Raw genomic sequence first — 11015 nt, 5'->3', positions numbered from 1 at the left:
CAACCATAGGCGTCCACCACACAAAACACACACAGGCGCCAGATGCATTGGCGCCTCCTCTTGGAGGGCCATGCAGGCGCCACAAGCATTGGCGCCTCTTCATGAGGCCCAATGCATGTGCACCAATGCATCTGGCACCTCCTCTTACTGATTTGGGGGGTGCGCCAATTCGTCTGACACCTCCTTTACAAACTTGCTTATTTTTGTATTTTTTTTGAAAAATTGGTTATTTTCGATTTTTTTTTGAAAAAACTTGATTATTTTAAAAAAAATCCTAAAAATCCTCGCAAATTGAAAAATCATGCAATTTACAGTATTTTTGTAGTGGCTTAATTTAAATGAAAAATGTGAAAAAATTGCATATGTATTTCTTAATATTTGCTATGGCCATATTTAATGTAAATATACAACAAAATAAAGCAAAAAAAGAGAGATTATTTTTTATTCATTTTATTTAAGAGTTCAAAGGATTTAATAGTATTTTCTTACGAATTATACGTGTGTCAGGTACATTTATATTAATTACGACATACAAGATTCTCTTATTCTTGAGAACCTTCTTGTACGAACCGAACATGCACTTGATTCAATATATGAGCATTTGTACCCGCCTAAATTCAAGAAATTTTCAGCCAAAGATTTTGTAATTCAAATGATAGATCCAAGTAATTGAAAATAAAACATGTTATATGTAATGCTTATAGAGCAATCTAGCAGAAAAACATTATGATTTGAATTGTAATTAATTTTTTAGATTTTTTCGATACATACAAAATTTGTTATAAATCGGAACCCTTCATTCAACTCTTTTAATTCACATATATTACAAATAGGGACAGATCCAGTAAATCCTCCTATTTTATAATTTTATTAGAACTTTTAGACAAAATCTTTTGATTTTTATTCATATTAAAACTCATTTGCAATGTCTTTTGATCTGGGGAAATACTCTATAAAGTATTTCAGTTTTTTTTTCTAATTTAATGTATTGGAAGCAATGTTTTAAAAACTGAACCGAACCGTCTGGTTCAACCGGTTGGATCGGGAATCGGAGATGAATCCGATTGGATTAATCTTTCAAAATCGTTAGTGGGTCAAAACCGGAGTAAAACTGGAAAAATCGGGTTGAACCGTCCAAAATCATTTGAACCAAAGAACCGGAGTCAGTTTTATAAAACCATCTGGTTCAAAAAATCATCAAATTGATCATTTTTTTAATATCTTAAAATTTTTAATATGTCAATATCAAAACTTAACATACATTCTCAATCACAAAAAAAAAGTTATGTATTTTTTTATAATCATACGACCTTCTAAATTTCGTCATTCCATTATAGTTTTTCTTTTCAACCATACTACACCATCATCACGTTGTCCCTTTCAAACATAATCACGATATCCAACTCAATATTAATTATCGTTCAAGTCAATATTGTTTATTGTTGTCAATTAAGATTTATTTGTCGTAGTTCAACTCAAATTCGTTTTTTTTGTTTAATAAAATATATTATATTATTTATTTTTGATATTTTATCTTATTTAATTTAGATATTCTTAATTATTTAAATTTTATCTTAATTATTATATTCTATTATTTTAATTTTGGTTTGAATTAGTTTAACTTAGTTTATTGTAATTCTTTAGTTTGGTCAAATTATTCTTAAATGAACGTTATAATCAAAGTGTAGAACTATGTTATGTTGTATTATCGATATTGTTGTATTAAATTTGTAATGAATTTTTGAAATAATTATTTTATTAAGTTGTGAACATATGATTATGTGAGACATATATGAAAATAATAAAAGATTGTTGATGATGAGAAGCTCATTTATGGGACAATCAACAATCTTTTTTCCTACACTATAAATGAGTTTCTAATCATCAACATCTTTTCATCAAATCTTTTCAACCATCAAATATTTGCATTGCAGAATATTTTCTTCAAATTCATATATATATATAATGTCCTTGTTGTGGATGGGAGAATCACACCGTGGAACAGCAACAAACATTGCGGAATATGTAAGTCTACGTATTCATTACGTTTTTTTTAATTCAGCTTCTCATCACCAAAAATATTCATTATGATTTTTATTACATTTCAGGAAGACACTAGGTTCTGGGTCCATTCTCATACTCATATTCAACCAAGTGTTGTTATAATACTGTATTTAGAACAAGCCAGTTTTGCTAATGTAGCAAAAATAACAAGTTTAAAAATAGACTCCAAACTAGTTGTTGCGTTGTTAGAGAGATGGAGATCCGAGACACATACTTTTCATTTACCAATTGGTGAATGTACTATTACACCGGAGGATGTGAGTATGTTAATCGGTCTCCGAATTAACGGTAAACCTATTAATGGCCCAACAAATGTAACTAACGATGTTTACATGGAGAATTTAGGCATCAAACTGACCGCTTCAGGTAAAAATGGGGCTTCTGTAAAAATTATTTGGTTAGAAGCTCTATTAACACAGCTAAAAAATAATTCTTCCCCCACGGAAGCGGAAAACATTCTTCATGCAAAATTCTATATTTTATTATTAATTGCTACTTTCTTAATGTCAGATAAGAGTCACAATTTATTGCATTCATCTTGGTTACCTTTAGTAGGATACCTAGAAAAATGTAACACACAGTTGGAGTTCTGCTTGTCTGACAACATTATATAGACATATGTGCAAGGCAGCCCAAAAAAGAGTGAAGAGCATATGAGGATGTGTTGTATTACTCAGTGTCTAGGCATTCACACATATACCGTTGTTTTCCCCAGTTAGTACCGAGGTTCCATCACATCCGTATGCATTAAGGTACTTAGTTTCATTGAATGCACTTTATTGTTCTCACAGTAAATTATACATTATTAATATTTTTTTTGTAAATGCAAGATGGTGCAAATGAGGTATACATTACGGAAACAATCGTCGTCGTCATCTACGTGGGTACCGAGTTGCAATTGAACACATGGAAGAAAATGATGTAAGTATGGTTCATTACAATCTTCAACTTATCTAAACTTATTTTTATACTCAGTGCCTGATTATAGTGACAGTCAAGTCTGGAGTGCAACAACATATATAATATGTTTCTTTACCGTTGAGATGCATTAGACAAATAGGGTCACACTCCAATTTGGATTTGAACAACACATCCCGTCTCAGCCAATATGTCTAAGTGAACACCATAATATGACTATGGTCCAAGCTTGGGATACACATTGACAAGATTTGAATAAAGAAGAGGTCAAAGAATGAAAAAAGAGAAGGCATTTGATATTACAAGGGAACTCGGTACTTTGTGAGTCTAAGCCGGGTAGAGAATATATGAATTGATTTTTGTTAATTCCTTTTACGCAAGTTGCTCCGACATAATTTTTGAACGATCCCCATCAATGTGTCTCTTCTTCAACCCAGCAAACTACATCACCCCTACATCATAACATTCCCCCACATACACATCCCAATTTGGGGCCCAACCTTCTTCATCCGTCCAACAAATATACCATCACACCTATACCACACAACAACACACATTTTATACCACCTCATCCCAACACCAAAATCCAAACACTTCATTCCCTCAAACAAACTACTTTTACAACCAACAATATCAACCACAAACCAACTTACACCTACCTATAGAGTACACTCCAATTCCTCAACCAAACTTTGATAATTCAAACCCCCAATCTCAACCCCAAACATTTAACACTGCATTCGCACAACCCACTTCTACATTCAACCTTGATAATATCTACTATCCTCCAATCCAACACACCCAATCCAATCCAATCCAACACCTTCACACAACCAACACATTCACTACCTGACTTTGATCTCACGGATGAGCATCTATTGGATATCCCTTTTTTTTCCATTCAAGATTTCGACGGTATGAAAATGTATCCCAATACATCACAGCAACATCAAGATCAACATCAAGATTTGTCTTCCGACTCATCTCCATCTCCCCCAAGACAAAGAGCTGAAGACTTAGGCAAGGAAAAACGCAAAAAAGTAGGCACGGGATGTGGAACGGACGATCACTATAACAAATAAAATGTATTTTTTTTTTCATGTACATCAATAAAATGTTTATTATTTCTTACAATTATTTATACGCTTAATTAATATGATTATACTTTTATTATTAAAACAAAAATTAATTTATAAAAAATTATTAGAAAAAAATACTAAAAATCATTTATTATTAATTTAGTATTCAAAAATCATTTATTATTAATACTAAAAATATATTCAAAATAAAAATAAAATAAAAAACAAGATTCCTTCTTTAACTCGGCCAACCATTGGCCGAGTCCCTGCTGCACGCAAAATTCATCACGAACTCGTCCATCCATTGGGCGAGTGGATAGTGTAAAATAGGGTTTTCTGGGACTTTAATTTTAAAATGTGATATATTGGAAATAACATTTCAAAAATGGGATAAGGGATATGGCAGTAAAAAATCCCCGAAAGAAACCTAAATTATTTCATTCCAAGCCATAAAAGACATGATGACACCCACACTAGAGGACCCAGAGAACTCTACATACAAACATATCCTACACTCTATAAGCACTCTACATACCATTCATAGAAGAACTATTTCTAGTACTAAACTTCGATACAGTACTTGTACTATAGTTAAACTAATTTCCGCTATTTATCAAACTAAAAACGACATTAAATGCTTGAATAATTGAAAAACAAACAATAAATACAAGGGAAAGCCACATACCTTGCCTTCATAAACAATTATATATACCAGCTCAGATTAGGTTGCCATAAGGGCATATACACTTGCTAGTTCTTGATCCAATAATTGACATATCCTGAAATCATATACAAACTAATACCATTCATTCATTCACTTTTTCCAAACAAAGATTATTATTCTTTATTTTCTTTGTAATTAGCTATTCATCATTTGTAAGAATGCCATGTCAGCTAATCACCCAATAATAAAAACAATTGACTTAAATTTACCATCATTAAACTTCTTGAGCAAAAGTTCATAGGAATTACAAGTAGTATTATTTTAGAGTATTTATAAATCAGAGGCGTTTAATATGGATCCCATCAAATTGTGGACCTTACTGTTTATTTACTAGAGTAGTAAGAGTCCATTTTAGAATATTTTACAAAGGTTCATCTTAGATTTATCCTTATGAATGAAGTATTATACATTTAAAATTAATTATATATATATATATATTATATATATATATATATATAATATATATATATATATATATAATATTATATATATAGTATAATAATCTAAAAAGGCCAGCATACTCACCAAATACTCATCTTTTATCCATGCAGCCATTATTTATGTGGATTTTTTAACTGCAAAAAAATATAAGAGACCAATATCTTCACAGTCTATTTAAATACAACAAACTTATAACCTGTCTCCTTTTCTTTTAAAAGGTGCATATCAAGTTAAGGTATGCTCTTGGAGATGTATCTTGGCTAAGGGAAAAGGTGGGAGTGACACTGAGAAGGGGAAAAAATGTAAGAGACCAATATCTTCAGTCTGTTTAAATACAACAAAAGTATATGAAATGGCCAATATACTCAAAAGTACTCAAAAGTAGTATTATTGGGATTAATGTTGCTGATCCTTTCTTGAGGATTTCTTGATGATGATCGAGTGATTATTGAATTAATCGTTGGGTTCTATACCTCTTAAATATCTCGGCTTCCATTTGAGACTAATCCTTGAAATTCGATTACTTGGGATTCTATTAACTCAGTTATTAATAGTACTCATATCTTCAATCTTTTTGTTTTTTAAAGTTTCTAGTGAACATTTGGAAGACTCTTATTTGAATTAAAATCCGGGGGCCTCAAAGGAGGTAAGAAGACCCATGTGTCTTCAATTAGGATCTCCTTAAGAAATGGAGACCAAGGGCTTTAATGGGTGGTCTTTTGTGGTGGCAAGATCTCTTCATCGATAGATATGACAACCATGTTTTCCTTTCCCCATTTGGTACCGTCCAACGAACTTCTCCAAGTGTTCCTAGTGGTGGAAAGAAGCTTCGCTTTTGGGTTAGTCTCTCAACTCTAGGTTGGATCGATTCTTTGAGGGTTTGGTGAAGGTGGCAGTAACACTAGGGGTACGAGGTTTGAGCATGATATATGGGTGTTGCTTGGTTGTCGTCCACTCAACTTCTTCAAGTGTTCCTAGTGGTGTGAAGATGTTTTGCTTTAGGGTTAGTATTTCGACTCTAGGTAGGATTGGTTCTTTGAGGGTGTGCTAACACTTAGCTAGGAATATGTCTCGGATGAAGGATAATTGATCCTTAATCCATGATGCTAGTGGCGTCTTTAGAGTTAGCTCCACTTATTTCTTTGACTGCAAAATCCTCCCAGGTTGGATGCCTCACAAAAGAAGATACTCAAATTTTGTACGTTGTTTGATGCAAATTTGTCACATCTAAGGTCATTGCTTTCTCGTGAGAGCTGTGCTATCTCATCAGTCTAAAGACATAGGATGATTCTTTAGAAATATGATTCCACGTGTATTTTTGTGTGGAAGTGTGAATTTTCTATTTAGTTGTGGTAGTGGTTGTGTTGTTAGCTTCCTACGCCTCTAGATAGATCTATTCTGGTTATTTGCTGTGTTCACTTCTTTAGGCTCCATAAGGAGGATTAATAAAGGGGTTTCTTTAGTTTGACACATGATGGTGTGAGGTTTCTAGAAGTTTCGAAACAAAACTATCTTCTCCGAAAAAGTGGTTAGCGTTCAGAAATGGTTGATTGTCTTTAAGTCTCCTTTTAAGAATGGTAGAGTAAGAGAGCTAATATGCAATAGTTAGGTAGAAGGTAAGTTGGTGAGGGGAGGAGAGAATATAGATATTGAATGACAATTACCCAAAATGGGGAGAGGAAGACGGGGTTATCTTGTATTAAACATTATCGAGCACAATCAACTATAAAGAAATGTCATGTTTTTAAGGTGAACTTTGAGAAGAGTAAGTGAGTCGAGGCATTGTGGACTAAATATTAGAGAGGTTTGGTGGTTTAATGACAAATGGCATGCTTGGATTCATGCATGTGTTTTCCCTCTTAGTCTATCTTTGTTGGTCAATGGTGCCCAATTGAAGAGGTTAATATAGAAAGGGGGCTTGAGCAAGGTGACTTGTTAGTCGTGTTTCTTATAGAAAGGTATGAAAGGAGAAAAGAAATTTCATTGGGCCAGGTAATCCAATGTTTGTAAATATAAAATGGATGGTGGTCGGAGGGTAAGATACCTCAAACTACTTTATAACTTGGTTCCTCTTTTGGAAACATAAGTAAGGCGAAATCGGTGGAAGCTTGAGTTTATGGAAAAATTTCTTGCAATTAGGTGTATGGCAATCAAGTCTCTTCTTTGCATGTCTGGTGTCCTCCCTAGGTTGTTTCTTGTGTTAGATCAGTAACACAAAAAACAGTTTGAAATTAATTACTTAAGCACGCGTAGGATACGGGTTCGAGTATAAAAGTTGGTGCACACGAATATAGACTCGAGTACAAGAATTTTTTTAAACTATGAGTAAGGGGACGGATACTATAGTTTCTTGTCCAAACTTTGTTCATTGTCATCCCTAACGGCCCTGACCTTCAAAAATACTTATGAGTGAACCAAGATCATATTCATCCAATGAGACACGCAATGCCAAATCTCTAAGGCAAACTCATCCCCATAGAGTGGATATAGTGATGTTTCAAAGGGACCACCACACAAAACACACTAAAGTGAATTGCTTGCAAGGATAAAACCCTCCCCAAGGAAAGTTACAAACCCATTGTAATCCTATAAAAAAGAAGTTGCCAAAAGAAATTACTAACCTTTGTTATGGAGGTTCCTCTTCAAGTATGCTGAAAACAAAGGACCCCTCCAAAAGTGTTGGCTTCCAAGCAATGAATAGCTAGATTTCACCTGTAACAAGACTTATCCACTAATCTATGTTTGAACTGAGATAAAAATGAATTTATTTCTAACAAATTACAAGTTTAGATAATTTGAAGTATGAGAAAATATAATGGGAATGATACCCAATGCCTTTTATTAAAAACCTTTGTAGTTTTTTGTGCTTGAAATGAGGGCTATTAATATATTTTGATGTTAAAAAAGTTATAATTCATCTATTATTCACACAATCAACCTTTACATTAATCCAACAATATTACATTAATCCCACAATCTATTTGGCAGGAAGAGATAGGAGGGACTTGAGATTATTATTTTTTTCATAATTGTGTGTATATTTTGGTGAAAATAATGTTTTGGCCTATGAGCTTATATATACTCAAAAACCAAACCTCATAGAAGAGATTTGAGAGTTGGGAGGATTAGAGTATTTCTTATTTCTTATGCATATTGGTAAAAAGAAATTCGAATCTATATAAACTACCAAAACCTCTAACCACTAGTTTAATCAAATTGATTTTATACTTAAATAGTACTATTAAAAAATCATCAAAAAAAGTTCATACAAAGCAACAACAATATAGATCCAAATAAAATTTTGTCAATAACATTTAAGTTTTGGTCTCAAATACCTTAAGATCATTAATAGAGTATTCCATGTTAACCTGGAAAAAGTTTGGAAGGAAGTAGCACTGTATATAGAAGTGATAGTCAACTGCTGTGCTAAGACATGATTTGACGATGCAACAGGAGTATGCAAAGAAAATTTAAATCGAAGGCACAGAACCAACATGCATGCATAGTGTTAATTCCATGTTTGTATGCTTTCACCTGTATCAAACTCAAAAAATCAAGCGTTTGTGCAGAATATTATCAAATCAAGAACTAGCATTTATCACAACCAAGATAATTACATTACATCAGAATAAACTATTTAGATGAAAAAGAAACAACAATTAATATCACTTACTTTATCAGATGAAAAAGAATCATATAAAATATGATAAAAGTGATAGAAAAAATTTGTGAGGACCATACTAGAAATGACGTGAATGGTCCATGATATTATGCTATATATGCCAACTAACATGTTTATATAATAGTCTAGAATCTGTATGTATAAAGAAAAAATCTAGAATCTATGTGTGTATAAAGAAATTGACACTTAATCTGGCAGGCATGCATCAAAAGCAACGCCTTCTGTTTAATATAATATAATCAATTTCATAACCTAAATTCAGATATAGAGTATAAGTTAAAGATTAATTTAATAAAAACAAAAGATCATAGAAACAACGCCAAATTAATTAACACTGTTTGATAATTACATATACCTGCAGAAGTGAGTGTGAGAGAGAAGGGTTGAGAATGGGATCGGAGATGAATGGGAGCATAACAGGACGAAAGTAATTTCTTCCGGCGCAGTGGAAATTGACAGAGAGAGCAGTGAGCACGCAAATGCACCGGTATAGAATTCTATATCGAGTGTCTCTGTGTGCTCACTCTCTTCTGTCAATTTTTATCTCCCAAAACAGAAAAACAAGAGAAAGATTCTCGGATATGAAAGGAGAAAAAAATAACCAAAAGAGGAAATAACTAAGAATTAAATCAGATCTGAAAGAAAAGGTGTATTGAATGGATTAAAACAGTTACGGATCTGTCTGCACCGACGTTTCTAGGGTTTGCGGCCAAACAATATCAACAGAGAAAGAGGTAAAAACATGAATAGAAAACAGAAAAGAAAAAAAGATAAAGATGAAAACTGAAACAGGTCCAAATTCAACGAACGCCTTCTCTCTCTCTCTCTTCAAGATGCGGTGATTAATTAGACTGGTCAAAGAGAGAGGTGCACTCATGCAAAGCGTAGAGATGACACGTGTCTATATCCACTGTGTCTCTGAACGCAACTAGCTATCTCTCTCTGTAGCTATGAAGCACGCCATGGATATGAACAGAAGCAGGTAAGTAATGGCAGATCGAAGCAAAAAAAGGAAAATGGAAGAGACGGAGGATGATGCAGCTTTTTCAGTTTTTTTTCCTTATTCGTTCACTACACATAAGGCTCAAATAAATAGACAAATCTCACATACAATTTAAGCTCTTAAATATAATTACTCCATTTTACAAATTCATTACTAATAGTACTACTAACATAATGAACGTACTGTACATTACTACTATTACCTGTCACATTCAATTTTCTCTCTCTCTCTCTGAGTTAGTCAGAATGAGTCTTCTTGAGTAGTATAACAGTGAAGGAGGATTTCACGTTGTTTGTGATTGAATTTGGACCGTTGATGATGAGAGGGAGAATACCTGCCGTTGGATCTGTAATGATTGTGGATCCCTCTGTTTGTGCTTACCTACACCACGCGTTAACGGAAACGACGAATGAGATGGGTCAAATCAGGGTTTCAGTTCCTGATTGTGCACTCATTGAGTGTTCGGTGCAAATAGAAGTCAGGGGTGTACTTTTCAATTTTCATGGTTAGGATTTTAGAGGAGACTGGTGGTGTTACGCGTTTTTCTCTACCTGCACGGTTTTCTTCTTCCTTCACTTATTGCGTTGGTTGCTCTGTACATATTTAATATACTAGTATCATATACTAATATGATACTTTGAATTGTTATTTTTAATCATTAATTTGGCCACTGCTACTACAGTAATAATAAACGCTTAATAGGATTAATAGTTGAATGTCTTATTTGGGTATATTAGAATTCTATAAAACTTAGAGTAAGTAAGTTTATCCTGAAGAAAAAAAAAACTACTCATTGCTTGTAAGATTAAAACTATCCACTTATTCATATGAAAAAAATATATTATTTAAATATTTTTTTAATATATATATATATATATATATAATATATATATATTATAATATATATATATATATATATATATATATATATATATATATATAATATATATATATATATATATATTGCAGTCTATTATCAAAAATCTATAATATTTATAATTATATTTATAAAAAATATTATTTTTTTAAATTTATTGAATAATTAATTCTTTTATAAATAAGATATGAGATTAATTGTTATGCACTGGCAGTGTAAAAAGTTTT

The 11015-nt window shown here is 32.5% G+C and overlaps 1 long non-coding RNA gene across 6 annotated transcripts; it reads right to left on the bottom strand.

The window, feature by feature from the left end:
• Positions 1-434: 434 nt before the first annotated feature.
• Positions 435-10508, bottom strand: LOC127087780 (uncharacterized). Of its 6 annotated transcripts, none has more exons than XR_007790035.1 (4): positions 10114-10508; positions 7848-8760; positions 5311-5360; positions 435-4840 (listed from the first exon to the last, which is right to left on the bottom strand). It is a non-coding gene; the product is annotated as an uncharacterized LOC127087780 (long non-coding RNA). The 6 variants fall into 6 exon arrangements; XR_007790033.1 differs by lacking the exon at positions 10114-10508 and having other exon boundaries at positions 7848-7938; positions 8562-10107; XR_007790034.1 differs by lacking the exon at positions 10114-10508 and adding an exon at positions 9264-10107.
• Between the last annotated feature and the right edge of the window lie 507 nt (positions 10509-11015).

Source organism: Lathyrus oleraceus, chromosome 5 (genome assembly GCF_024323335.1).
Source record: "Lathyrus oleraceus cultivar Zhongwan6 chromosome 5, CAAS_Psat_ZW6_1.0, whole genome shotgun sequence".
In the NCBI taxonomy this organism is placed as follows: Eukaryota; Viridiplantae; Streptophyta; class Magnoliopsida; order Fabales; family Fabaceae; genus Lathyrus; species Lathyrus oleraceus.
Note: the sequence above shows the minus strand (reverse complement) of the source record. Positions and strands in the feature narration are given on the sequence as shown.